The sequence below is a fragment of the Monodelphis domestica genome, chromosome 7, assembly GCF_027887165.1.
Source record: "Monodelphis domestica isolate mMonDom1 chromosome 7, mMonDom1.pri, whole genome shotgun sequence".
Lineage (NCBI taxonomy): Eukaryota > Metazoa > Chordata > Mammalia > Didelphimorphia > Didelphidae > Monodelphis > Monodelphis domestica.
The window spans coordinates 190,331,543-190,357,440 of NC_077233.1; the positions used below are offsets into that span (position 1 = coordinate 190,331,543).

The window sequence follows — 25,898 nt, forward strand, 5'->3', positions numbered from 1 at the left end:
TTGAATCATCTGAGATTCCATAAATCCATATATAACCTACTTTGTACTAGTCCATGAGCTATGTGCTAGGGACACAAAGACAAAAAGGAATAGGACTTTTCCTCTCAAAAAAGCTTACATAGGATCATAAAAATAGCTAACACTTATGGAGCACCACTTTGTACATATTATCTCATTTGATCTTCATAACCAGTACTATTATTACTCTTATTTTACAGATGAAGAAGCTGAGGTAAATGGAGGTCAAGTGATTTGCTTCAGTCACACAGCTACTATGAAGCTCCAGTATAATTTGAACTCAGGTTTTTTTTTTTTTTTTAACAAGGCTCTGTTCTCAATCCACTGTGCCACCTAGTGCCCTAATCTCAACCTTTTTAATCATGAGATTAGAACTGGAAAGGAGAACATGCAATCCAAATCTCATTCATTTTGCAGATGAGTAAATGGAGGATCTAGGGAACTTAAAAGATTTGCTCAAAGATAACTACATTCATTGGATAAAGCTGTTTTCCTTAGTGATATTTTCCTTGGGAAAGGGGTGGCACTGCAGCTCTCCTCCTTAATTTGTATTGCTAAAATGGTGAACTATTAGTTTAGGAAAGTGGAGTGTTATTTCTAGTTATTAATTTGGAGAAAAGGTTCGGGAGTCTCTTCACACAGGCTGCATCTGTGGCCCCACTTCGGATTCTAAAAGCAAAGTAGCCACAAATTGACTTCGAAGAAAAAAAGGGACTCTCTTTTTTTGTTGATCACTACTTTCAGGTAAATAGGTAAATATTATATTAGGAGAGCTTCCCTCTTCAGTTTTCTGGCCAGTCTAGGTTTGTTCTCTGACTCCAGCTCTACCTCCTGGAAACTTACAGCAAGAGGTAAAATTAGGAGACGTGGGGTGGGGTGTTGAGGCGGGTTTCGCGAGTTTTCCATCTGGGAAAAGAAGGGAGATGCAGTCTACTTCGAAGGTCTCCGGAAACCTTCAAGGCAGAGGATTTACTCAGAACATTGTGGTGAAGAGGCTAGGGCAGTGGGAGGTGAGTATTATTAGCCGAATCTCTCATTTTTTTTCTAAGGAATCCGGGAAGGCAGTCTAGTAAGTACTTAAATAAGTACTAAGTAAGTTTTTAACTGAAAGTGCTGAGCAGAAAAGAAAAGGAGACCAGGAAGAACGGAAAACAGAGATACTTATAGAAAGTTAACTCCTGAGCGAATGAATGGGTGCGGAGGGGGAAAGGGGGGGGAGGGAGAGAGAGAGAGAGAGAGTCGAAGAGGAAACTAAGAGAGAGGTGGAAGGGGAAGTGGGGTGGGGTGTGGGTAGCGGGGAGGCTGGGGGTACGAGAGGGATAAACAGCAGCTCCAAGCCAGGAGGGAAAAGAAGGAGGAGGAAGAAAGGAGTTCCAACTTTGCACGCCTTTCCCTTGTCTCCTCCCATCTTCTTCCACTCCACCCCAGTGGAGCTACAGCAGAGGCGGCGGCTGCAGAGGTTCCCTCACCGCTGCTCCGTTTTGCTGCCCTTAGCGCGCCGAAGAGCTGGAGGCCGAGCGTACAGACTCCATCCTCCTCCTCTTTCTCCCCTCCCCCAATCTTCAGTTCTGCCCCTCGGACCCTCACGCAGGGAGCCCGCACCCTTACTAGGTGTGCTTGCATAGAGCTCTTTCCCACCTCTGCCCCGCCTCTTTCTCCAATCCCGAGGAGTCTAACTAAGTCTCTCTCTTGAGTCCACAGTGGGTTGGCCCGGGCTAGTGAAGGAGCCGGGGGTGGGGTGGGTGGGGGGCGGGCGCCGGGGTATGGTGTTCGCTGGGGCACCCGGGGCTTCTGGCAGCCGCCCGGACCAGTGACTGGGGCTAGAGGAGAGGCGTGGAGGCGGGGAGGCCGAGGGGGGAGTGGTGCTGGAGATCAAGGGAGAGATCCGAGGCGGCGGGCCGGAGGACAGGGAAAGCTGGAGGAGAGGCTGGAAGCGGGCACGGGACCGCGGGGGTGCGGGAGCAGCTGGACCGGCGCTGGGAGGTAGGAAGAAAGACGTCTCCGAAGGGCACAGGTAAGGGGACCGAGCCTCTGGAGATGGGGGAGGAGGTAAGCATTTTAGCGGGGATCAGGCTTGGGCCAGTGAGGGACATAATGCCTTCTCAGCTTGGAAGCCAGCGCCCAAAGCATCTTTTCCGATCGTCAAAAAGTTTTTTGTAGTCATTTTCTTGCAACTATCCCACTAGGTCCTCTAAAGCTCCCAGCGCAGAGAATGGGTTTTCCGACTGTAACCGTGGTAGTTTGCCTCAGGCACAACTAAATTCCAGGCTTTGGTCTTTTTGCCTCCGGATAGCTTTTAGGAACCCAAAGAAGAAAGTTTCTGAGGTATCTGGGGGCGCTAGCTCCCGCGCCGTCTGCGCCCGGAGGGTACGGTTTATTGTGTGGACTTCAGAGGTTTGGAAGGCTGTAGAGAGTGCTGGGACTTATCTTTGGGGGTTATTTTCCTTCCCCCCCTGAGCTGGAGAATCGAAAGACAAACACCTGGGAAGCCGTGCTGCTGGGGGCGGGGTGGGGGCAGGGAGACTGGTTTTCGGAGTTTCTGAGTCTTATTTTACCACTGGGTACACTTCTGTGGTTCCCTGATTACATAGGCTCTTGGGGGAGGGGGCTTGGAGGTGGGAGTATGGTATGGAGGGGCAGTATGCATGCAGGGGGAAGGGAAGAGGAGAAAAGAGGACTGCTTTTACCCTTCTAAATTCTATACTTTATCTGTGGCCTATTGGGATCCTTTGGAATTGGATGCGTTGGGGGAATCCAGCGTTTTAAAATGGATAACCCTTAGGGGCGCGTGTCACCGGAGTGGCTCTAGTAATTCTAAGGAAATTTATCTTTTACTGAGTGAGAGTCTTATCCCTGTAGTGTGAATGGGATTCCCCCCTTCTCTCCCTCCCCACCCCCTCTTCAGGATTCCTCTTCCTAACTCAAACCACTGGACTTCTTTAGTTTTGTTGTTGTTGTTGCTGGTTTTTTTTTTAACCCCCCTCCCTTCCCTCTTGGAGTCCACACTGTGTATTGGCTTCCAGGCAGAAGAGTGATAAGGGCTAGGCCTTGGGGGTTAAGTGACTTGCCCAGGGTCACACAGCTAGGAAGTGTCTGAGGTCAGATTTGAACCTAGGACCTCCTGTCTCTAGGCCTGGCTCTCAATCCACTGAGCCACCCAGCTGCCCCCATCTTTAGTTTTTAAAGACTGGAAAGTAGAAAGGAAACTTTTCTTTGGGCCAATGGTTTTAAAATGTGGGTTCTTGTTGCTAGATGTTGCTAATGATGTTTTCAAGTTTATTAATTTTTTTTTTGTTTGACGCAGTATACTGTAATGAAGGCAACCTGGACTCAACTGCTTATTTAGGTGGTGTTTATGTAGAGGGCTTCAGCCTTTAAAGATGATCCTTTCAGGGTCTAAAGTATACTTATCTTTGTCTGGAAACCTTGCCCCTAACACTTCAGGTTAGGAACTCTCAAGATTTCTTTTCTCTTGGGTTAGAGTGCCTCTTTTACCTAGTTCATTCTCTCTCCCTTCTTGCCCCCTGCCTCTGTCTCCATCTCCTTTCCTCCTCCAACCAGACACTGAAAACAATCTTGGTGCACTATTTATTCTACCTGGTATTTGTCTCTTGATCTGTGAAAGTTGAGGCATAATTTAGATCCTAGGCTTCTGGTTGCCTGAAATTTGTGTTTCTTGGAAAAATTTTTAATAATTATTTTAAGAAGATGTGACTTTGCCTGACAGGAATAATTAACAGTAAAGAGTGTGTCCTTTAAAATTGTCATGGTTGTTTGGGCTATTACATAAACTTGCTTAGGGTCCCTTGTTTTTTATTATATGCACTGGAGTGGGTGTTAAGTTTGATTATTCTTTTTTCTTTTTACCTTGGTAAGAAAGGAGGAAATTGAATGGTTGCTAGTTATGTTGAGTAAACATGTAATCCATTAATTGCTTGGAAATTTTATTTTTTAAACCTCAATTAAAAACTAGAATTCAGGAAAATATACAATTAGGTGTAGTAGAAAATTTATTGGATTAGAAAAGGAATCTAGGTGTGTTTCTTTTACTAACTAGTTCTGTGATCTTAATACAATCTCATAACTTTCCAAGGCCTCCGTTTCTTAGTTTGTAAAAGGAGATAGACTAAATTAAAAAAAAATTAGCCATTATTATTATCCCTATTTTACAATTGAGAAAGGTGAGGCAAATGGAGTAAGTGACTTGCCCAGGGGATGATGTTTCCCTCCAGACTTCAAAAGATTCTAAGAATGAGGCAAATGGTTACTCCAAAGTTAAACCAGTAAGAAGAGAGTAGAAGAAACTGAGAAATAGGAAAGAGTTAGAAGGAGGGAAGTTAGGGGACAAGAGGCCATATGAATAGGAAGGTCAGCTCACAGAAGGAAATAATAATTGGATGGAGGAAAGGGAACTTAAAACTTCCTATGTCTTTTCTCCTTCCTTCTTTTCTCTCATGAGAACATCTGTAATAATGTTGTTGTTTTTCCCTTCGCAATGGTCTGTCTTTATTTTCTTTAGTGTCTGACCACTGCCATTCTTAAAAGTGAGATGTTATTCTTTGAGTTTACCTTATGAATAATAAGATCTACCCTACTCATAATTTATTTAGTAGGACCTCTAATGCTACCAGAGCCTGCTTAGGCTCTATTTCATTATGTAGTAAAATATACATTATTGCTATTAGTATATGTATATATTCATAGGTCAATAATAATTCACATTTATATAGTGTTTCAACGCTTAAAGGAATTTCTTTTACTGGTTCTATGAGATGGGTGGTTCCGGTATCATTCTTATTTTACAGATGAGGAAACACAACAGCTTAAGTTACTTAGTAACATGACTATTATCTATCAAGAGGGTCTAGGATTTGAAACCTAGCTCTCTTAACTTCAAATCCAATTCTTCATTATGCGTCCCAACATTATTAAATATGAGAAGGGGCAGGTAGGTGGCTCAATGGCTAGAGTCAGGAGGCTGGGTTTTCAATTCTGACTTCAGACATCAACTAGCTGTGAGACTTTGAGCAAGTCACTTAACCCCATTTACCCAAGCCTTGTACTTTTGTCTTAGAATTGTTACTAAGACAAAGTTTAAAAGAGAAAGAATATCAGAGACTTTGGAGATTCTAAGTGGCAATACTTCCAAGAAGGTTAATCTTTAAAAACCTCTTTAAGTGTAATATCATTGCTATGGACTTTGAGTTTTCTGATTATGCCATAAAACTTTTCACAGTTTGAATAGGGGAAGACTCAAGGGAACCTGGTCCAACTGTTGTTAGACAGAGCTACTGTAAAAACATAAAGAGAAAAAAATCACACTTGCTAAGTTGGTTTGCTACACTGTGACATTCATTCTGAAATCAGCCAATTTCAGGGCTAAGAATCATATTTCAGTTTGGCAGGGGAAGCTGCATGCCAGGCTGAATAATGCTGTATCATTAGAACTATGCAGCTGACTTTCAGTAAGCCAGGACAGTTGAACTGTAGTTCTAAGTAAATGATTTTAATATGGATCACGTAAGTTCTATAGTATATTTTCTTTGCTCTTAACTTAAAAACTTAATGTCTGAATTTCTATCAGGGACAGCAGTGCATGTAGTGCAAATTGACCGCAAATATTAGCGCGTGTGTCGTTGAACCCCCAAATGGAAGATTATGTGGTCAGTGCTCACTTATTGTTTTGGTCTTTATCTACAAATGTAGTTTCACCAAAAGAAACAATAAAGTTATTATTTAACTGTCTTGGGGGAACTGTTGACAATTCAAAAGTAAAGGAGAGAGGGGGAAGGATATGCTATAGTCAGCTACTTTGGGAGAAGAATAAATATTTCAATTTAAGTCACTAGAACTTTAAACCTATTGAGGGTTCTTTCTTTTGGAAGATGCATTTTGGCAATGTGTAAAAATAAAAAGGCTATGAATAATGTGTTATTTTGTTGCATGTATTCAGTCCGTGTGTGTATGTGGTAGAACAGAGTAACACTTTGTTCCTTAATTTTGAATTGTGGTGCTTCTTGGAATTTTGAGACATCTAGAGATCTTGTGTAGTAGAGGAAATACGTTTTTGGTTGTGTGTGTGTGTGTGATGTCACCCAGACTGAGACAGTATGATTGAATGCTTTAAAAGTTACTTTATGGAGAACAAGAGATGGAAGGTCCTGGGTTTAAATCCAACCTCAGATACTTCCAGCTATGACTCTGGGAAAATAAGTCCCTTGACCCAGTTACCTAGACCTTAACTCCCTTCTACCTTAAAACCAATAAATATCTAGTATTGATTCAGCTCTTAAACTGATTTGGTCATATTTTCCCATTCTTATGTCTATTTGAAATGATAAAAACAAAAACAACAAATCTTTAAGCAGTAGAATAACTAATTCCATGATGTCAGATTGTTTTCTGACTACTATTAGACTGCTACTACCAACCTGTTATTTTGGGAAACGAACATGACATTGTCTTACATATTTTTGAATGGAAGAGTCCTAAGATTATCTTCTCCTTTCTTTTCTTTCACTTCTTCTCTCAGTTTCTTTCTTCCCTTTGGAAAGGATATTATAGAATGCCTATTGTTTCAGGAGACTAATTTCAAAGTAGTAGTTAATTATATTTCTTAGAATTTCAGTGGATCTATTATATGTCTTACATATTTTGTACCAGATATCATATAATCTGATCAAGAATAAAGGTAAATGATGAAAATAATATAATAAATTAAAGGGTTGTTATTACATGGGGATGTGTAATGGAGACAGTAATACCTAATGGTTCCTATTTCACAGGGTTATTGGAGAATCAAATTAATTAAAAATGTAAAAACAACTTCAAAAGCTTTAATCCAAAGACATTTATATATATATTTTACACACACAAACAAATAAAATATACGTATGTACACTAATTGTAAACATATGTTTTTTTTGGATGGAATATAAGCTCTTCAGGACATTTTTATCTTTGTATTCCAGTAGCTAGCATAGAACCTGGCACTATTGGCACTTAATAAAAGTTCATTGATTTGAATAAAGCAATTTAATACAGATTTGAAAGTATAAAATTCAGCAATAATTGAGACAGGAAAAAGAACTTGGATTTCCATTTCAAGGGATTTCATTTTTATTTTTCTTGGTTTATCTTTTTATTGCTTAAAAAAATTAATGGGATGCCATGAGAGTGTCATAGCTTCAGGTCAGTGCTAAAATAAACATGCATGAGGCTGAAAAAAAAGTTGGTTAGATTTAAAATAGGGATAAAGAAAATGATTAAAAGTAGCTGCTTCTTCAAAAAAGAAAAAAATATTAGTGAATATATTGGCAAAAGTTATTTCAGGTAGTTCGAGGTTTGTAGTCACGGGTCCCAGAAGAGAAGAGGGTTACTACCCATGCTATCCCTTGTTAGTTTTCCCACAAACTACTAGTGTATCTGAAAGACATATGGTTGTTATAAGTAGATTACAGCTCCTTAGGACAGCTAGATGGGACAGTGGGTAGAGGGTCAGATCCTGGAGTCAAGTTCAAATCCAGCCTCAGATATTTATTTACAAGCTGGGTGACCCTGGGCAAGTCCCTTAACTCTGTTTGCTTCAGTTTCCTCATCTGTCAAATGATCTGAAGAAGCAAATGGCAAACTACTTCAATATCTTTGCCAAGAAAACCTCAAATGGGGTCATAAAAAGTGGGACACAACTGAAATGATTGAACAGCTAATAATAGCTTAGTATAGAGGAAAGGGAAAAGCATTTATCAAGTGATTCCTTTGTGCCAGGCTCTGTGGTAAGTGCTTTCCAATTATTATCTCATTTGATCTTTCAATAACTCTGTAAGGTAGATGCTATTATTCACCACATTTTATAGTGGAAGAAACTGAGGCAAGCAGCCATTGGGTGCTTGGATCATAAAGTTAGTAAGTATCTGAGAGGTTTTCCTGATTCTAGGCCTAGTGCTTTACCCACTGTACATCCTGGCTGCCTCTGTTCTATTGCTAGCAAAGCATGTTAGAGTAAGGTAAAAGGCATTGTGAAGTACATATAGACTAGTCATGTAGATTGGGTTTAACAGATGAGATTCTCAGTATTTAGCACAATGCCTGGCACACAGGAGGCACCTGATGAGTGCTAATTGAATGACTAGTTGACTTGACTAGCTCCCTTTGGATGTAAGAGCTTTTGAAAGTGCCCCCCCTCCAAAAAAAAAAAAGAAAAAGACAGGATAGACTCTCTATGGAAGATTTATAGAAAGATATGGTTGAGAATAACCCTAAATTAAAAGATGTGAATGATAGTGATTTATACCAGTGGAAAGAGTGTACATCCAGAGAAGACCTCAGACAGATCAATGCATTTAAGTTCTGAATCTTAACCACAAATATGAAAGTTCTATTTTTAGCATGTTGGTTCATTTCCCTTCTTTTCTTCCTGCTTCCTTCGCTTATTTATTTAAGGTGTCTACTTTGCTGTATAGTGTTTCCATCATCCCGACTGAATTCATAGTTCTGCCCTCCCTGGCACATAGTTAATGCTTAATAACAAAAATCTGTTCAGAATTTGTATGTAGTCTATATTAGCTAAACTTGAAGTGACTTTGGAATGAAATTTTTCAATAAGGACACAATATAATGGTTTATTCAGGGGTCATATAATTTGACATGTCTTTCTTTCCAGTTTTTGAAATTATCCTTTGTGTACCTCATCTTTCACATCTGGAAAAATCCAAATAATGAAAACTGTTTACAAGGTTTTTATTTTAGGCACTATCACCTTCCTCTTCTAGGAATTAATGTTTCTACATACATTATTAACTTATACTTTCTCAATTAGATATCATTTTTTTAAAAACCCTTACCTTCCATCTTGGAGTCAATACTGTGTATTGGGTCCAAGGCAGAAGAGTGGTAAGGGCTAGGCAATGGGGGTTAAGTGACTTGCCCAAGGTCACACAGTTTGAATCTAGGACCTCCCATCTCTAGGCCTGGCTCTCCATCCACTGAGCTACCCAGCTGCCCCCTATCATTATTATTATTTTTTAAAAACCTTCCATTCTGTCTTAGTATCAGTTCAAAGACAGAAAAACTGCAAGGGGTAGGCAGTTGGGGTTAAGTCACTTGCCCAGGGTCTTATAACAAGGAAGTATCTGAGGCCACATTTGAACCCAGGTCCTCCTGACTTCTGGCCTTGTCTTCAACAATTGTTTTCTGACATTTTGGGATTCAGATTTTTTCTTTTCCTCTATTCTTCCTTCTCCCTAAGGCAGTAAATTGTCTGGTATATGTTATACCAGAGCTTTCATGCAATATGTATTTCTGTATTGTTCATATTGTGGCAGAAGATACATTATCACATATACAATAAACTCATGAAGGAGGTAAAATGGAAGATGGCAGACTTTGATCTGCAAACAGACCTCAGCAGTTCCTTCTTTGGCTGTGAATAGCATATTTCATCATGAAACCTTGTGAGTTTCTTGGGAATTTGCTTGACTGATAATAGTTCAGTCTTTCACAGCTGATTATTGTATAATATTTTTGTTATTGTATACACTGTTCTCCTGGTTCTGCTCATTTTACATCAGTTTATATGTGTTTCCAAGTTTTTTTGAACTATCCTGTTCATTTTTTATGGCACAATAGTATTCCATTACAAGCATATAACACAACTTGTTCAGCCATTCCCCAAGAAATGGACAGCCCTCAGTTTCCATTTCTTTGCCACTACAAAAAGAGCTGCTACATATACTGTTGTATGGGTTGGTTCTTTCCCCCGTCTCTGGTTTCTTTGGGATACAGACCCAGTAGTGGTATTGCTGGATCAAAGTATGCCATTCATTTTGACATTCACCTGTATTAAATACATGATTCTCCACCAGACTATAATTTGTTTGCATTTTTGTGTTCTATTAAAGGTGAATTCCCCAGGTAATCCTTGCCTATTAGGTATAGGAGTCAAGGTTGTTCAATCAGCACTCCAGAGCATAACAAGGTCTCTTTTGCTGTTTATGGTAGGGAGAAACTTTATGCTCTCTTTGAGTGACTACTTGGATGAGAAGATCTAAGCATCATGCTGTCACGGGGAGGCATACTTAATTCTGAGTTACTACCATGTACAGCTTTGTATGGATACTGGTTAAACAATCCATTCTGGTTTGGTCTAATTTAAATTATTGCAGAGATATGAATGGATTAAAAAACTCAACCAGATAAATAAGGAGACATTTCTTTCAACTCCCACCTTATTTGTATGTTTGTTTATTTTTTCCTTTCAGAGGAGACAGTGGGAAGCAAGTTTGAAGAGAACAGGGTCTATGCGGTGTGTACAACACATCTTGAACTGCCTGTTACTGCTTCTTGCATGGCCTTCCTCAAGCAAGAGCTCTTGTCAGGGTGATTTGAATGTCTGGTTGTTCTGACCAGGGAACAAGAAAACAATTTCCAGCTGTGTTGAAAAATGATAAATAGGATTGTAGAAAGTGTTATTTATACAAGTATCCTACATCATCTGGGGCTGAGTTAAGGGGAAGAATGTTCCAAATCACATGTCATACATCTGTGATCCTTTTGTTAAGGTGAAAAAAAGTAATATACGTAAGTGGGGCATCTGGGATAGTTTGAAAAGATTATAGTTGGCACTTTTTTCTTTTTTTAAAAAACCCATACCTTTTGTTTTAGAATTGATACCATCAGTTCCAAGACAGAAGAGATAAGCAATTGGCATTAAGTGTCTTGCCCAACATCACCCAGATTGGAAGTGTCTGAGATCAGATTTGAATCGAAGTTTTCCAGTTCTGGCTCTTAATCCATTGAGCTATCTAGCTCTCCCCCTCTTTTTTTTTGCAGTGGTGGTAAATGAGGGGTCTTCCTGATCAACTTTATTCTGTTTCTCTCTTTACCATCTGTCTTAGAATTGATAACATTTCTAAGGCAGAAGAGTGAGGAAACTGAGGTTAAGTGAATTGCCCATGGTCACCCAGTTAGGAACTGTGGATGGTCAGATTTGAACCCAGAACTTCCCACTCTAGGTCTGGCTCTCTATCTACTGAACCATTTATATCTACTGAGCCACTTTAGCTGCTCCTAATGTTGCTTTTTTTCCCCAATGAGGCTTTTAAAATTTATGAACCAATGATATCACTATCATTTCACCTATTTTTAGATCTTTGTATAGATTAATAAACTTGAATTTTATTCATTCAGTCAACCATATTCCTTATTAACATTCACTCTTGCCTCTATAATGAAGTGATGCTGAAAGAGGGTCTTTGTGAAGGATTTGTGTTTATGATAACTGCAAGAATTTACTTAGTCCCTATGATGAGCCAGGAAGTGTGCTAGGTAAGATAGATAAAAAAACAAAAAATGAAATAGTCCCTGTCATCAAGGAGCATATATTCTATAGGGATTTACATCATGTATACATATAGGTATATACAAAGTAAATGGGGAAATATTGACAGTTTGGGGGATTAGGAAAGACCCAAGGCTATGGAAGCTGCTGAATATTGTAAGAGAGAGATATGAGGAATACATTCCAGTCATGGGACAAATTCAAAGGCATAGAGGATATAGGAGATAGAACAATGAGTATGAGGAACAATAAACAAGCCAGTTTGGCTGGAAAATTGGGATATATAAAAATAGATAATGTAGCAAAGGAGAAAAATAATTCTGGAGAGATCAGTTGTAGCTAAATTATAACAAACTTTAAATGACAAATAAAAGCTTGAGACCTAAGGGGTCATCCTCAACTTCTCATTCACTTCCCAGAGCCAGTCTTCCCCAAGTCTTATCTTTTCTACTTTCACAGAGTATCTACCTACCTACCTACCTACCTACCTACCTATCTATCTATCTATCTATCTATCTATCTATCTATCTATCTATCTATCTATCTGTCTGTCTGTCTGTCTATCTGTCTATCTATTGATCTATCACTCTATCCCACCCTCATTTGATATAGTTGATGTCGGTGCAGGTCCTCATCACTTCTTTCCTGGATGATAGAAATAGTTTTTTTCATTGGTCTCTTTGACTCATCTTTCTCCAGGTTTTCAGTTGTGTCTGACCCTCTGTGATCCCATTTGGGGTTTTCATGGCAAAGATATGAAGTGATTTGCCATTTCCTTCTCTAACTCATTTGACAGATGAAGAAAGTAAGGCAAGAAGGTAGGGTTGGAACAGACACCTTAGGGAAGCCAGGAGAAAGATAAGAGAAAGGATAGAATTCTAACAGCAGGAATAGACAAGGAGATGGAGTGTCCTATGCAAGAAACAGTGAGGCCTCTACAACCAATGACACAGGATTATGAAGTATGTGGAGGAGACTTAGGTGCTGAGAATGTTGAGGAAAAAGAATAAAATGTAAGAAGACTGAAAAGATTGGAATGGACCAGTTGTGAAGGGCTTTGAAAGCCAGAGAAAATGTTTCTATTTGATGAGGTAGTAGGGAGTCATTGGAATTTGCCAAGTAGGAGAGTGCTGCAGTCACTGATCTGTATTTTATAAAGATCAATTTTGCAGGTAAGTGGGAAATGGATTGAAATGAAGAGAGATGGGAGCAGCTAGATTGTGCAGTGCATAGAGCACTTGACTGAGAATCAGGAAGACTCATCTTCATGAATTCAAATCCAGTTTCAGACATGTATTATTAACTATATAACCCTGACATGCTGGAGAAAGAAATGGCAAACCCATTCCTGTATCTTTGCCAAGAAAACCCCAAATGGGAGTCATGAAGAGTTGGCACAACTAAGATGACTGAAAAAACGTGAGGAGAGAAGCATGGTATAGTTCATAGAATGCTGAGTGTGCTATCAGGATACCTGCTGGGTTCAAGTTCTTCTTCAGAGTGGGATGACCCTTGTTAAGTCACTTTGTTTTAACTTCAGTCCTTCCACTGTAAAATGAGGAGGTTTAACTTAGTGGCCTATTTATATGGTTCCGTTCTGCTCTAAATCTATGATCTCATGAGATCATAATCACAAGAAACTCATAAGTTTCCTTAAGCTTTATCTAGTCTTTATCTGCTATTTCATTAGCTGCCAGGATTCAGAAAATCATTTGCTTAAATTTCAAATTTGCCATTGTTTATTATTTTTACTCTTCTCTCCTTTTGTAGTTAGTGGATTTTTTTTCCCTGCAGTGTGATGGTTTTATGGCATTGTATGGGAGCAAAAAACAGAAAACACTAATGAATTCTAGTTTGTCATATGTCATCTCATGTAATTGACCTTGTACACTCTTCAAAATAAGGAGACTTCTGGCTCAGACTCTGCTGCAATTCATGGCTGCCATTAAATAAAACATACACACACAACATTTATTGTGGCTAATTGGGTGTAATTCATGTGATAATTTATAAAGAAAATTATATAGACCTAGTTCATGTATATTCATGTGGGCATATAGGGCAAATAGCCAGCAAATTTAAAATATTAATCTGACATGTATAGGCAAAGGAATATTTACATCATATACAGTAGAATTGAGTGTGGGAGAGAAGTAACAAATGTGAGGACTTATAGGTAGGGTGGAGATAAGGGGAGTTAACCAAGTTCTTTGTCTAGACTAGGGAGTAGGAAGTAATTTTTTTTGGAGTCAGAGGATCTGGGTTCAAACCCCACATTTAGGTGCCATTTAATTTCTTGGTGCCTGAATTTCTTCAACTGGAAAATGAGCAAGTTGGCCAATATGACTCTTAAAGTTCCTTTGCTCTACATTTGTGATCCTATTTTTAAAATAACTAATAGGGGAGGAGGAATAGAATAAGAGGAGAGAGGATTTGGGGGGGAATTATTTTGAGTTTTCGATTTTGACGGGCTCTGGACAAAAATCTGAAATCTTAAAAACTGTATCTCCATTGTGTATGGGGGAGTGCCCATCTGGGAGGGTTACATAGGCATGTGGTTCTTTGAGTTGGCATTTTTCCTGTGTATGGTTAATGGGCTTCTTTGGGTGTGCCTTGAGAGATAGCTGGGTGGATGTCTGGGCGTATCATTCTTTTTTTTTTGGCTCCTTGTTGACTTGGGATAAACCACACTGAATGGAAAGCATGTTTTTTGATGTAGTCATGAAGTAGTGATACAGTATATAAGACAATACATGTTACTAAATATTCAGGAGAATGTTGTTTGGCCTGAAATTCTGTATGACTTTTGGTTAGCTTAGCCGTAGAGTTTAGCAGCTGTGCTGAGTATAATATTGAATGGGAGAGCTGATTCTTGATTGGTTGACTGGCAACAAGGGCTTGAATAAGGGAGAATAGACTGGAGATTGGTGTTGGTAAACATTCATTTGAAATAGCCTGTCAGTTTCTTATGGTCACTGATGATGTGCTGCTTGTGTTATTGTGAAATCATTATCTGCCACATAGACTAGACTTCACATTTTCTCAGACCATGTGCAGAGATACTATCATTGCTTTTATTAAAGTGATTGTGTCTAACTTGAACCTTAAAATAATGCTTCTCATTTCATTTAGAGAAGTCTTTTCAGCAATTTTTGCTAAAAAAGGATTAAAAATAAAAGCATTTGTATGTCTGGTTGATGACAGAGATGGAGTTACTGTTTTTGTTGTTGTTGTTGTTGTTGTTTGTTTTGTTTTCCTTTTGCCCTCACCTCCTAGTGTGGAGAGTACTCTGTTGGGGAAGAGCCCCCCTCCAGTGCAGATCAGTAACACATTATAACTTAAGGTTACTACCTGGAGCCTTGAAAGGTTAAGTGACTTGGCCCATGGCCATCCAATCAAATCTAGCTCTTTGTTTTTCTGGATTAAAAAAAACAACAACCTTTACTTTCTAAACCTTTTTCAAACCTTACCTTCTGTCTTGGAATCAATATTGGTTTCAAGGCAGAAGAATAGTAAGAGCTAGGCAATAGGAATTAAATGACTTGCTTAGGATCACATAGTCAGGAAGAACTTCAGGCCAGATTTAAATCCATGCTTCATGCCTGGTTCTCTATCCACTGAGCCACCTCGATGCCCCTAAATCCAGTTCTTTGTGACTACAAAGCCAATTCCTTGACTATACCATACTGTTTCTCATAGGTTCAGATCTGAGGTTTTCTTCTTAAAACAGAAAAGGGTCAGCTATTCTGTTAGTGAGACATTCATTATCAGCTGTAATTATTTGCTTTTCTAGATTTAGTAGAGATAAAAAAGGCATTGTTATTTCAGGGCATTGTTGGCTATGGCAAAATCCTTAGTATCCTAGACAGCATTGTAGAAGACATGACTTTTGCTAGAACCCACTGAAGAAGGGATCCATTCACTCTAAGAGAAAGGCAAGTCAGAAAAACCATTTAACAGGTTGGTTGGCTCTTTTTTTTTTTATCAACTAAAGTGAACTTGAGGGTGATTTCATGTAGGGTAGGTGACATTCTTTCCAATGTGTTAAAATAGTTGAAAATATTTTTCTTAATTGTTAGAGTATTTCAATGCCATCTTTGCTCTTTGTCTTATGTTTAGAAAATGGAAACATTTGGATTATGTATGATTATTTTAATATTTAGGAAATTTTCCTTTAAATTTTTGAAGTTTTTGTCATTGTTTTTTAGTAAAAAAAAGTTTCCTTGCTAAATTCAGGTATGTTCCCTTCTGTGTGTGTGTGTATTTTGGTCATGCTTCATCAACTCTGGTCCCCTCCCTATTTTTCTGTTGAATATCTTCAATCCTCAAGGTTGACTGAAGATCAAAGGTAAAATGTTACTTATGGGTCACTGCTTTCTGATTCTGATAATTTTGTCTTTTTATTTGCTGTGTTGGTCTGTGGGAGAAGAGAAGCAACAAGCTGAAATCTTGCCAATAACAGTTTCTTCTTACTGTTCTCTAATTGTAAATGTTTTTCAGGATACAGTTTCTCTGAGTACCTGTGGAATTCCTCAAATGCGCAATTCATTACATCTATACTAGGCAAAGGGCAGCTAAATTATACCTCGAAGTTAATGATCATCTGCTTGAGATGCCTGTAAGGGCGACTTCTGGGCCTATAACAACAGCCAGTTGTGGAAGGAAGAGGAGGAGTTGGTATTCTATTTAAGATAAGGGTAATTGCATTCATATTTCTACTACATGGCCCAGGTCAGTAGAAAGTTATATTAGGATTTTACATTTATAATTTAGGATTTGGTTTCTTTAGTTGTGGACTTTTTTGTCTGACTTTTTGAGAACTTGGTTTTGTGGTAGAATTCTTTCTACATATGGAACAACTGCTTGGTGGAAATGGAAAAGGCAATCTAATTCTCTTTAATGAGACCCTCTACCCCCAACCACCAAAAAATAAAAATAAAACTCATTTGAAAGAATTATATCAACCTCTTGTGCTGAATTAAGATTTGTTTGTTGTGGTTACATGGATGCCAACAAATGGTTAGAAGAAAGGATGTTTTGTCCTCTTTTATTTTTTTAATCTAAACAAATATGAAAATTAAGATCTCTTTGTGTTTTAGTTTGATGATTGTTTGGGAATGGGAAATGTATTGATGGGGGGCAGCTAGGGAGTACAGTGGATAGAGCTCTAGGATCTGGATTCATATCAGACCTCAGACACTTGCTAGCTGTGTGACCCTGGGCAAGTCACTTAAGCTCTCTTTGCCTAGCCCTTGCCTTTCTTTTGTCTTAGAAATGATACTAAGATGGAAAGTAAGGATGTAGGAAACAAAACAGAAAACCTTGATAAGGATTTTTGTTCCCAGTGGAAACTTGAGAGTTCAAATGCAGAGAATCTGGTTTCTAAACATTTTCAAGGAAATCACAGATTAATCTCTAAGTTCTAGTGCTTTATTTCCTTAATTTTATTTTTCAATGAAATAGATGATTATAAAATAATCTAGATCCTCTCCCATTCTTCCCCTCCTCTCATTTCCATGGATTTCCAAATACATATACATTTGTTGAGTTTTTCTTAGACTTTTATTGGGAAAGAGGTTAGGCACTTATTTGATTTCTAAAATTGATCATTTTTACCTTATATACATTGTTGTATATATCCACTCTCTCCTCCTCTACATCATGAACCACTCAATGCTTATGTTGAAGATTTAAGAGATAAGAGGAAAAAAACCCAACCATTCTTTAATTTCATCATGCTACTTTTTGGTTTTATATCTTAATAGTGAGGAGGGAGAAATACTTCATTTTCATTTAGGGTTTACTTAATTTTCATGACCATGGATTCAGAGCTGGAAGTCATTTAGTCAACCCCCTTTATTTTACAGATGAAGAAACTGAATCTCAGAGAGGAGATCTTTGTTCAAGGCCACACTGGCTAAGGCAGGATTTGAACCCAGATCATTTGACAAAATCAAGCACAATTTCAACTGTACCATGTGGTCCTTTTTTTTTTCTTCTTTTGAAGGGCATGATTGTCACTTAGATAATTTGGCTCTATTTTCAGTGACATCACCAATTAGCACCACATAGAACAAGTTATTTCATCTCTTGTGTGTTCTTGGGGATAACAGACACTTCCTTATTTCCCTGAAACATGAAAAGATAAGCCACAACTATAAAGAGCAGATATTCCTTGTATTATATCAATACAATTGTTGCAAGAATAGATTAAGATGAATGAGTTGTGAACTTTTTGTGATCATCTTAAGAGAAATGCAGAGATGTTGTAGAAATGAAGTTAGATTGTAGAAATTTTAATTTGATTATAATCTATTTCATCTATATCTCATTTTAGTCCAAATTTTAAATTTAATTTAGAAGTTTCTACTTTGCGCAAAAAAGTTAACACATATAAAATAAGTCATGTTTGCATATTTCTTGAGAATAGCAAAAGACTTGATAAATCTTAAATATATATATATATATATATATGTGTGTGTATATATATATATATATATATATACATATATACCTTTTACTTCTGTCTTAAAACAGGACAAAGGCTAGGCAAGTGGGGTTAAGTGACTTGCCCAGGGTTACAAAGCTAGGAAGTGTCTGAGGTCAAATTTGAACCTAGGTCCTCTTTACTTCAGCCCTGGCACTGAGCCACTTAGCTGCCTCTCTAATTTCTTGCCAATTAAAAAACCCTAATTTAGTTATTCCTTTGTACTGCTGATACTACTAACTTCAGAGGGAAATTGTTATTTATTAATTCACATTGTTATTTAGTCATTCAAACTTGTGCTCCTGTTCTTACCTTTCTTTTATATACTTGCCCTCTTTGAAAAGATCTGTTGGATCCTTTTCACAAATATTTAATTGATTTGTGAAGAAATAAATAAACATTGACTTTTTGTACCAGCTGATATCAGGTAATATGTATTTTCTCTGCTAATGGCCCAAATACCTGAGAATAGAGTAGAAAAAATATTCTTTATATTGGAGTAAATGGACTCTTAAGAATGAAAACACATGGTTTCTAACTCATGAAAAAGAGTTTTGTGCAGAGTCATCACCTTTTACTTTTATCTGTTCTGAATTCATTTGAACTCTTAACAAGTATTTATTAAAGCTTATTCATGCCATTAAGTAGAGAACTGGTAACCATCCATGCATCATCAGCTTTTAACTTTCTTCAATCCTGTTGGTCTCATTTATTTCAAAAGATTTTGAAGGCATTGACTGATTATCTTCTTTCTCCATCTCCCTTTTTATCTCCCTACCCTCAGTAGCTGAACCCTGAAAATGAGCTTTTCAAAATGGGTGAAAATATCCAGTGAAGTTCAGATGGAGGCTGGGTTTAACATATGGGAAAGATTTTACACACCAGCAAAGTATATGTGGGAGAATTCACTGGAGCCAAAGAGCTGGGAAAACTAATGGCAGTCAGTTTAAGTTTATCAAGGATCACCAGTTAAATTTCTTTGTGCTTAGGTACACATATCCTTATTTCTTCATCATCAATCCTATATAGAGGAACAGAGAAGCTGTTGTAAGTGCTGATTCTCTGGGGTGGGAATACTAGACCAACATGAGAGAATAGAAAGATCCTTATAAAAATGACTCAAAATGAACATGATGAAGAAGGAAGAGGAGCTGGATTGGGCAGGGAGCCCTTTCACATATTCTTCTGTAGAGGGCTGGCTGGCTCCCTGCATTCCTAGTATGCTCTCTTTGTTAACACAGGAGAGCTTGTGTGGTAGGTATTTGGAGGGGATAAGAAGGAATGAAACAAAGGAGCTCCCAGATTTTTGTCTGGCTCATTCTTGATAATAGTGAGCATTTTGGGTGGGGATAGAATTATTTTCTTTCTGATTCAATTCCTGATCTAGGAAAATGTGACAGAAAAGAATTTTTATGAAATAATTCAGGAAAAAAGTTTTAAAATGGGATAGGAAAGAATTTTTTATTTTCATATAAAGTGTTTGTGTGTGTGTGTGTGTGTGTGTGTGTGTGTGTGTGTGTGTGTGTGTATTTATCGAGACCTGGGTTTTTATTGGCATGGAGAAGCCTAGTGGAGAAATTTTCTTTGCAGAAAGTCTTTTTTCCTTACCATCTAGCCAGAAAAGACAATGGGTGGATATGTAGGTAAATACCAAGCAGTTCAACTGTAACACACTTTATATCTTTGAGAGTTGGTTGGGGGCATTTTTAAATGACTTGCTCATATTCAGAGGTAGTATGTATCCAGAGCAAAACTTGAACCCAGTTTTATCAAACTGCATATCCATAAAGAAAATATATTCTAACTAGCAGCTTGTTCATTCATCCTTCCTTTTTGAAGTGGACTAGTGACATCAAGGGGGTGATATCTTGATTTGAATATGAATTGGATTTAAGTGAGGCACAGTTATAGAAATTCATCAGCCTCACTCTCTATTCCAGAGTCATTGAAGTCCAGTGACAAGACAAAAGTCAGGATGACTGCCAATGGTTCTAGCTGCACCGACATTGGTGAACAAATTAGCAATGACCTTTTGAACACTCTGTTCCACTTAACAGAAAGGAAGCTCGACTTAGTCAGGTGTCACTTGGGTTCAAATGTGACTTGTGATGTTTGATAGCTATGTTATTATAGGCAAGTCAGCCATTTGTCTTTGAGCCTCAATTTTCTCATCCACATCCTTCAAAGCAGCAGTAAAATTGATACATAAAAGCTCCCCTTGAATAGTCTAGTTATTGATTCCAGTCCTTCCTTTTACTCGACAGCCAAATTAATCTTTCTAAAACACAGATCTGAACATCAGCCCCTAGCCACTGAACTTATTGAACTCTAACTTACCTAACTTACCTATATAAAATGTCTTTTAAAAGCCCTTTCCAACCCAACCCCTTCTAACCTCTAGTTTTCTTATACTTCCCTTCCTTCTCCAAATTATTCTGTCTAGGGACACTAGCCTTCTTGCTGTCCTTTGTGTGAGGAACTTGCATTTTCCCAGGCGTGTAGTGCTCTTCCCATTCAACTCTGTCTTTTTTGCTTCATCTTTCCTCTGCTCACTTTTGTTTCCTTCAAGGCTCAGCTCAAATACTACCTTCTACCTACCTAAGATGCATTTTCTGATTCCTTTCAATACTAGTGCCTTTCCTCTGAAATGACTGCAAATTTACCTTGCATTTATTGTCTATACATAGTTGTTTGCATATTGGCTCCCAAATTAGACCCACTGTGAGCCCCTCTTTCTCTATGATCCCACCAGTGCTTAGCACAGGTGCCTGGCACATAGTTTGCTTTTTGTCTTGACTTGCATTCATTACAGTTTTAGAATATATTTGTTTGCTTTAAATTTTTATTTGTTTATAATATCCTCACTCTCTATTTTAGTCTCGGTTCTAAAACTGAAGAGCAGCAAAGGCTAGACAATTAGTGTTAAGTGACTTGCCCAGAGTCATACAGCTAGAAAGTGTTTGAGGCCACATTTGAACCCAAGACCTCCAGACTTTAGGCCTGGCACTCTATCCACTGTGCTACCTAGCTGCCCCATATTCATCTACTTTAAAAACAATACTCAGTGGCATTCTTGTAGGACTTTCAGTATTTCAGATTAAAGAATAAATGTTTTGTCTTTGATTAGGCTTAGAGTTCCCATTTGAGATCTTTTGATTACCATGACTTCACACAGACACTAATTGATACCATTTGGATTTATTCAGAATTCTGCTATTGATTAAATGGTGGAAAATGCTTTATAATATGATGATTTTAAAAACAACAGTATGTAATTAGTAAGAAAGCATTTGAATATAATGAAGGAAGCTTTTTTTAAGGAAATCTAATATTGTCTACCAATTTTTTTAAATAAAGATAAAAGCTTTGTCAGGATTGTATCTTTGTTTTAATATCTAGATAAGACATGTAGAATTTTATAACTTCTATTTCACCTACTCTTTCCTTAAACTTTCTGCCTCTGGTGAATATCTATTGGTGTGGTAGGTATGGTAATTGGTTTTTCTGACTTGTGTTAGGGGTAAATTTAGGGTTGAGACTGAATATAAATTTAGTTGGTTGCCAGGGATTAAATTTATAAATCCCAATAAAAATACTCAAGTCAGTTTGGGAATTTTATGGTGGTTTAATTAATATAGAGGGAAGGAATTAAGAAGAAGAGAGAGGGAAAAGGGTATAAGATTTCTCCAACCTAGCCTGAACCAAGGGCAGTTCAGAGACCTTCCAGCCATGAGGCCTCCTTCAAGATGAGGGGCCTCCTAAGAGGATGGCATTTTAGGAAAAGTAAAGGGAAAGAAAAGGAATCAGCCTAAACTCTGAGAGAGCTCAGGGAAGACACCTCACCTGACCCATGCCAAGATGCCAAAACGCTGCCACGAGCCAAATCACTAGTCGAAATCAATGTCTCCAAGAGAGAGACCCTGAGCTCAACTACTCTGCCACCAAAAAGAGCCAGAGCCACCTCTCCAGGAAAAGAGGTCAGAGAGAGGAAGTGATGCAAAATATATAGACTTTTTTTACATCACTTCCTGTGTCTCACATGTACCTATGATAACTTAAGCTAGACTTAGGACAGCCCAGGAGTCTGTCAGTTGTTTCTTACTTGCCACTTGCTAGCACATGTCTGTCATAGGCCATCCTCCTCAACACTTAACCCTTAAGTAGGGGTGTAGACATTCCTGTTTTGTTAGACTAAGCAGGGTAGAGTAAATCTAAAATTCACACTTGCTTTTTTTCTCTTTTGATTTTAAATAATAATAATATCATCATCATCATCATTGTAAAAAGGAGAATATTTGGACTAATTCACAACTCTATTAATAATGTATTAGTATTTCTGTCTTCCCATAGTTCCTCTAATAGGGACTTTAGTTGTTTTTGCAAATATTTGCCAATTTGCAAGCTATAAAGTGATACCAGACTTCTTTTAATTTGCATTTCTCTTACTCTTAGAGATTTTAGAGCATGTCAGATAAGGTCACTTAGGGAAAGAAACAAGCATTTGCTAAGTACCTAATCTGTGCCAGGCTGGTAGCTAGTGGCACAGTGGATTGAACACCAGACCTGGAATCAGGAAGACTCATCTTCCTGAATTCAAATGTGGCTTCAGACACTTTCTAGCTATGTGATGCTGGGTCACTTTACCCTGGTTGACTACCCCTTAATTCTTTTCTGCCTTGGGACAAATACTTAGTATTGATTCTAAGAAAAAAGGTAAGAGTTTTCAGAAAAGTAAACTCAAAAAGGGAATGACAAACCGCTCCAGTATCTTTGCCAAGAAAACCTCAACTGTGGTCACAAAGAATCAAACATTACTGAAAAAAGTCACTGAATGACAGTAGTAACAACATATGCTAGGCAATGTGCTAAGTATTTTACAGATACTGTCTCAATTGATGGAATACCTCTATGAGGTAGGTGCTCTTATTATCCATATTTTATAGATTAGGAAACTGAGGCACACAAAATTTCAGTCACTTGCATAGGTTCACCTAGCTAGTAAGCATCTGGGGTGGGATTTCACTTAACTCAGATTCTTCTGACTTTAGGCCCATTGTGGAACTTAGTGTGTTATCTAAACTACAGCAAAAGCTATTTTTTTTAAAAACGAAAGAAGGTTTTGTTTATTTCCTTGCTTTTGCTACTGAAGGAGCTATTTTATCTTTATATTTTCCAAAAATTCTTAGTCCTGTGGTCAGTTTATTGGGACCTCTTCTTCAGAGGACACTAATAGACTGGGAGTAAATGATTCTTTGAGTTCTGGAAATAAAAACACTGGGGAGGGGGGAGGGATAACACATAGAATGATGTATATTTTATTTTATTTTAGTTTTTTTTACCAATATATTTCCACACAAGTTTTCCTAAGTTATATGATTGAACTTGTCTCCCATCTTTCCTTCCCTCCTCCCTCTCCATGCTGTATATTTTAGAAGAACCAAAATGCATCGTTTGTGAATTAACACATTGTTTCCATGGATTAGGTTGGTATTCATGCTTTTCAGAAGAAGAAATAGACATAATGCCCCAAATCTGATCAGAAGGACATTATGACCCAAGGTTCTGGTCAGAGGCAAAACTCACAGAACTCACAGTTCCTGAATGCTGGTCTTGTTCTGAACACTGGGCCCAACCCTCTTAGTTAAATAATGCTCTTTGTCATGTCACCTCTGAAAATTTGCAAGCTTTTAATGAGCTGAGATGTGACCCAAATGTCAGACTTGTTATGGCAAAATAACCTTGGACATACTGTCAAGTCTTTTACCACTGTCCCGATGGGACACAGTATTGTTTTCAAGAGAGATGAATATGTGCACAATGAGGAATGCAAAGGCTAGTCAGTATCTCATTTACACTGACTCCATCAGTCCTGATGTCAATGCCTAGTTGGAAGTGGTCTAGATGAAATCATAATTTGGGAATGGACTTTTGGGGCTGCCAAAACTCTTGAAAGATTAAAAATGGGCACTTTTTTCTTTAAATGTAGAAGTTTAGATAGATAATGAGAACAGGAACTTCAGTGTGGGAAATGTGGGAGACTATCATGTGGGAGAAGAAATAGAAAAATTCCTCAAATTAGAACTATCCAAAGGTACAATAGATTGAAACAGGATGCAATGAGTTGCCCCCTCATTAGAGGCATGGAGGAAAATGTTTGAATAATATAAATGTATTTCCAAAGTCCTTGGTCCCATCTCACAACATGGCTAGTTGAAATGGTTGATACAGGTTATTTGTGAGAGATTTTGCCTAACTGCAGTTATCTGTGGACTCAAGGTTTGGCAGATAATCTTCTATTAATCAGAGAACTTGGGAATGGATACTGAGTCATTAGTACTCACTGTGCTAGTCCTGGTATTTTTTAAAGACAGTGGAATCTTAGGCTGTTAGAAGCATAATATCCAGATAGGAGATGATATTTTTCTGCCCTAGTCAGATTACATCTAGATTATTGTGTTCAATTTTGAGCACTACAGTTTAGGAATAAAATTTACAAACTGGAGTGTATCCAGAGGAGAGTAGTCAGCATGGTGAGAGAGAATTGGCAATTCAAGCCATCTGAGGAGAGGTAGAAAGAAGCAAGTATAAAGGAAACCCCTCCTCTGCTTATTGGAACCTTCCCATATATTTAAAGTGCATTAACCAAGCAGGAAACATGACCAAGTTAAATATTCCCCTTGAGGAAGCCCTCTCTATACCTTCTTGTAGCAGAGAAAGTCCATGGTCCCGTTACTGAACGAGGAATTCCCTAAAGCAGCAGAATCTTCTCTACATTCATAGGATCCTAGCTGCAGAGATGCAAAAGACCTTGTTCCTTTTACAAAGTTAGAAACTAAGTCCTAGAAGAGTTAAATGATTTGTTTGGGGTCTCATATTTACTCTTGTTGCCCACCAGAAGTAAGAAATTTTGCCCATGGGAAAAAGGAGGCAACATTTGGTTGAGTTTCTTGTATATTCAGCTGGTTTAGGGCCATGGCCTTCTCTCTGTTATAGACTTATCTGCTGTGAGGAGAAATAAACCAGTGGGTATAGGATTTACTGTGCTAGGATACGCACACGAGTACTTTTTTCTACAATTCCATCCCTGTGGAAAAAATGGGAAGATTTTCTTTCCAAGGGCCTAAATTTAGGGTGAGCCAAAAATGTTGCCAGCACCACAGAGATAGGCAATGGTTGAGGGATAAATGGTGAGAATATGAATGGTGCCTGAGATGTTCATATGTGAAGCATCTTCCTTTTCAAGGGAAAGGGACTGGTTGCCTGATTGCGGTGTCTCTTCTGCTATTATTTTTTTTTAACACACATCTCCCTTCCTCTCTTCTGGAGACACACTTTCGCCTGCAAGTTGCCTATTCATACCTTTTTTCCCCTTCAGGATTGCCTCTTGAATGTTCATTTTAACTAGCTGTCATCTGTATGAGGGTGGACTCATACTATATCTGATTTCCTTCAAGATTCAGCTTTCATCCATATAAGGTTGGACTTACACTAGGTCTGACTTCCTTCAAGACTCAACTTGAATTCCACTTTTGGGAGAAGTTTTTCCAGCTGTTTGTTATAATGCCTTCCCAATTGAGATCACCTCTATCCACTCAATGTATCTTCTGTGTACCTATTTATTTAGTAAAAAACCTTACCTTCCATCTTAGACTTAATACTATGTCTTGGTTCTAAGGCAGAAGAGCAGTAAGGGCTAGGCAATGAGGGTTAAGTGACTTGCCCAGGGTCACACAGTCTGAGACCAGATTTGAATCTAGGACCTCCCACCTCTAGGTCTGGCTCTCAATCCACTGAGCCACCCAGCTGCCCCCTGTGTACCTATTTATGCATATGCTGTCTACCCATTAGAATATGATGTTCTTGAGGGTAGAGATGGTTTTTCCATTCTTCTCCTACTTCTCTCCTCTTCCCTCTCCTTCCCTTCCCTGTCCTTTCCTCACCTCTTCTTTTCTCCAGCCCTTATAAGGCACAGGGCTAAGCCTATATTAAACACTTAATAAATGTTTATTGATTGATTGATTGATTGATTTCTGCCCTGTCCCCCAGATCCTCCTC

The 25,898-nt window shown here is 38.3% G+C and overlaps 1 protein-coding gene across 5 annotated transcripts in view; it reads left to right on the plus strand.

The window, feature by feature from the left end:
- Nucleotides 1–540: 540 nt before the first annotated feature.
- Nucleotides 541–25,898, plus strand: part of LPAR1 (lysophosphatidic acid receptor 1) — a 131,954-nt gene continuing 106,596 nt past the window's right edge. Inside the window, exons 1-2 of one of the 5 annotated variants that reach the window (XM_056806208.1) lie at nt 1,288–2,032; nt 15,857–16,053. The gene's annotated coding sequence lies outside the window, so the exon portion shown is untranslated. Of the gene's footprint in view, nt 763–914; nt 1,029–1,287; nt 2,033–15,856; nt 16,054–25,898 lie in introns of those variants that run through there. The other 4 variants (XM_056806212.1, XM_056806210.1, XM_007498603.3 and 1 more) reach the window with 4 other exon arrangements.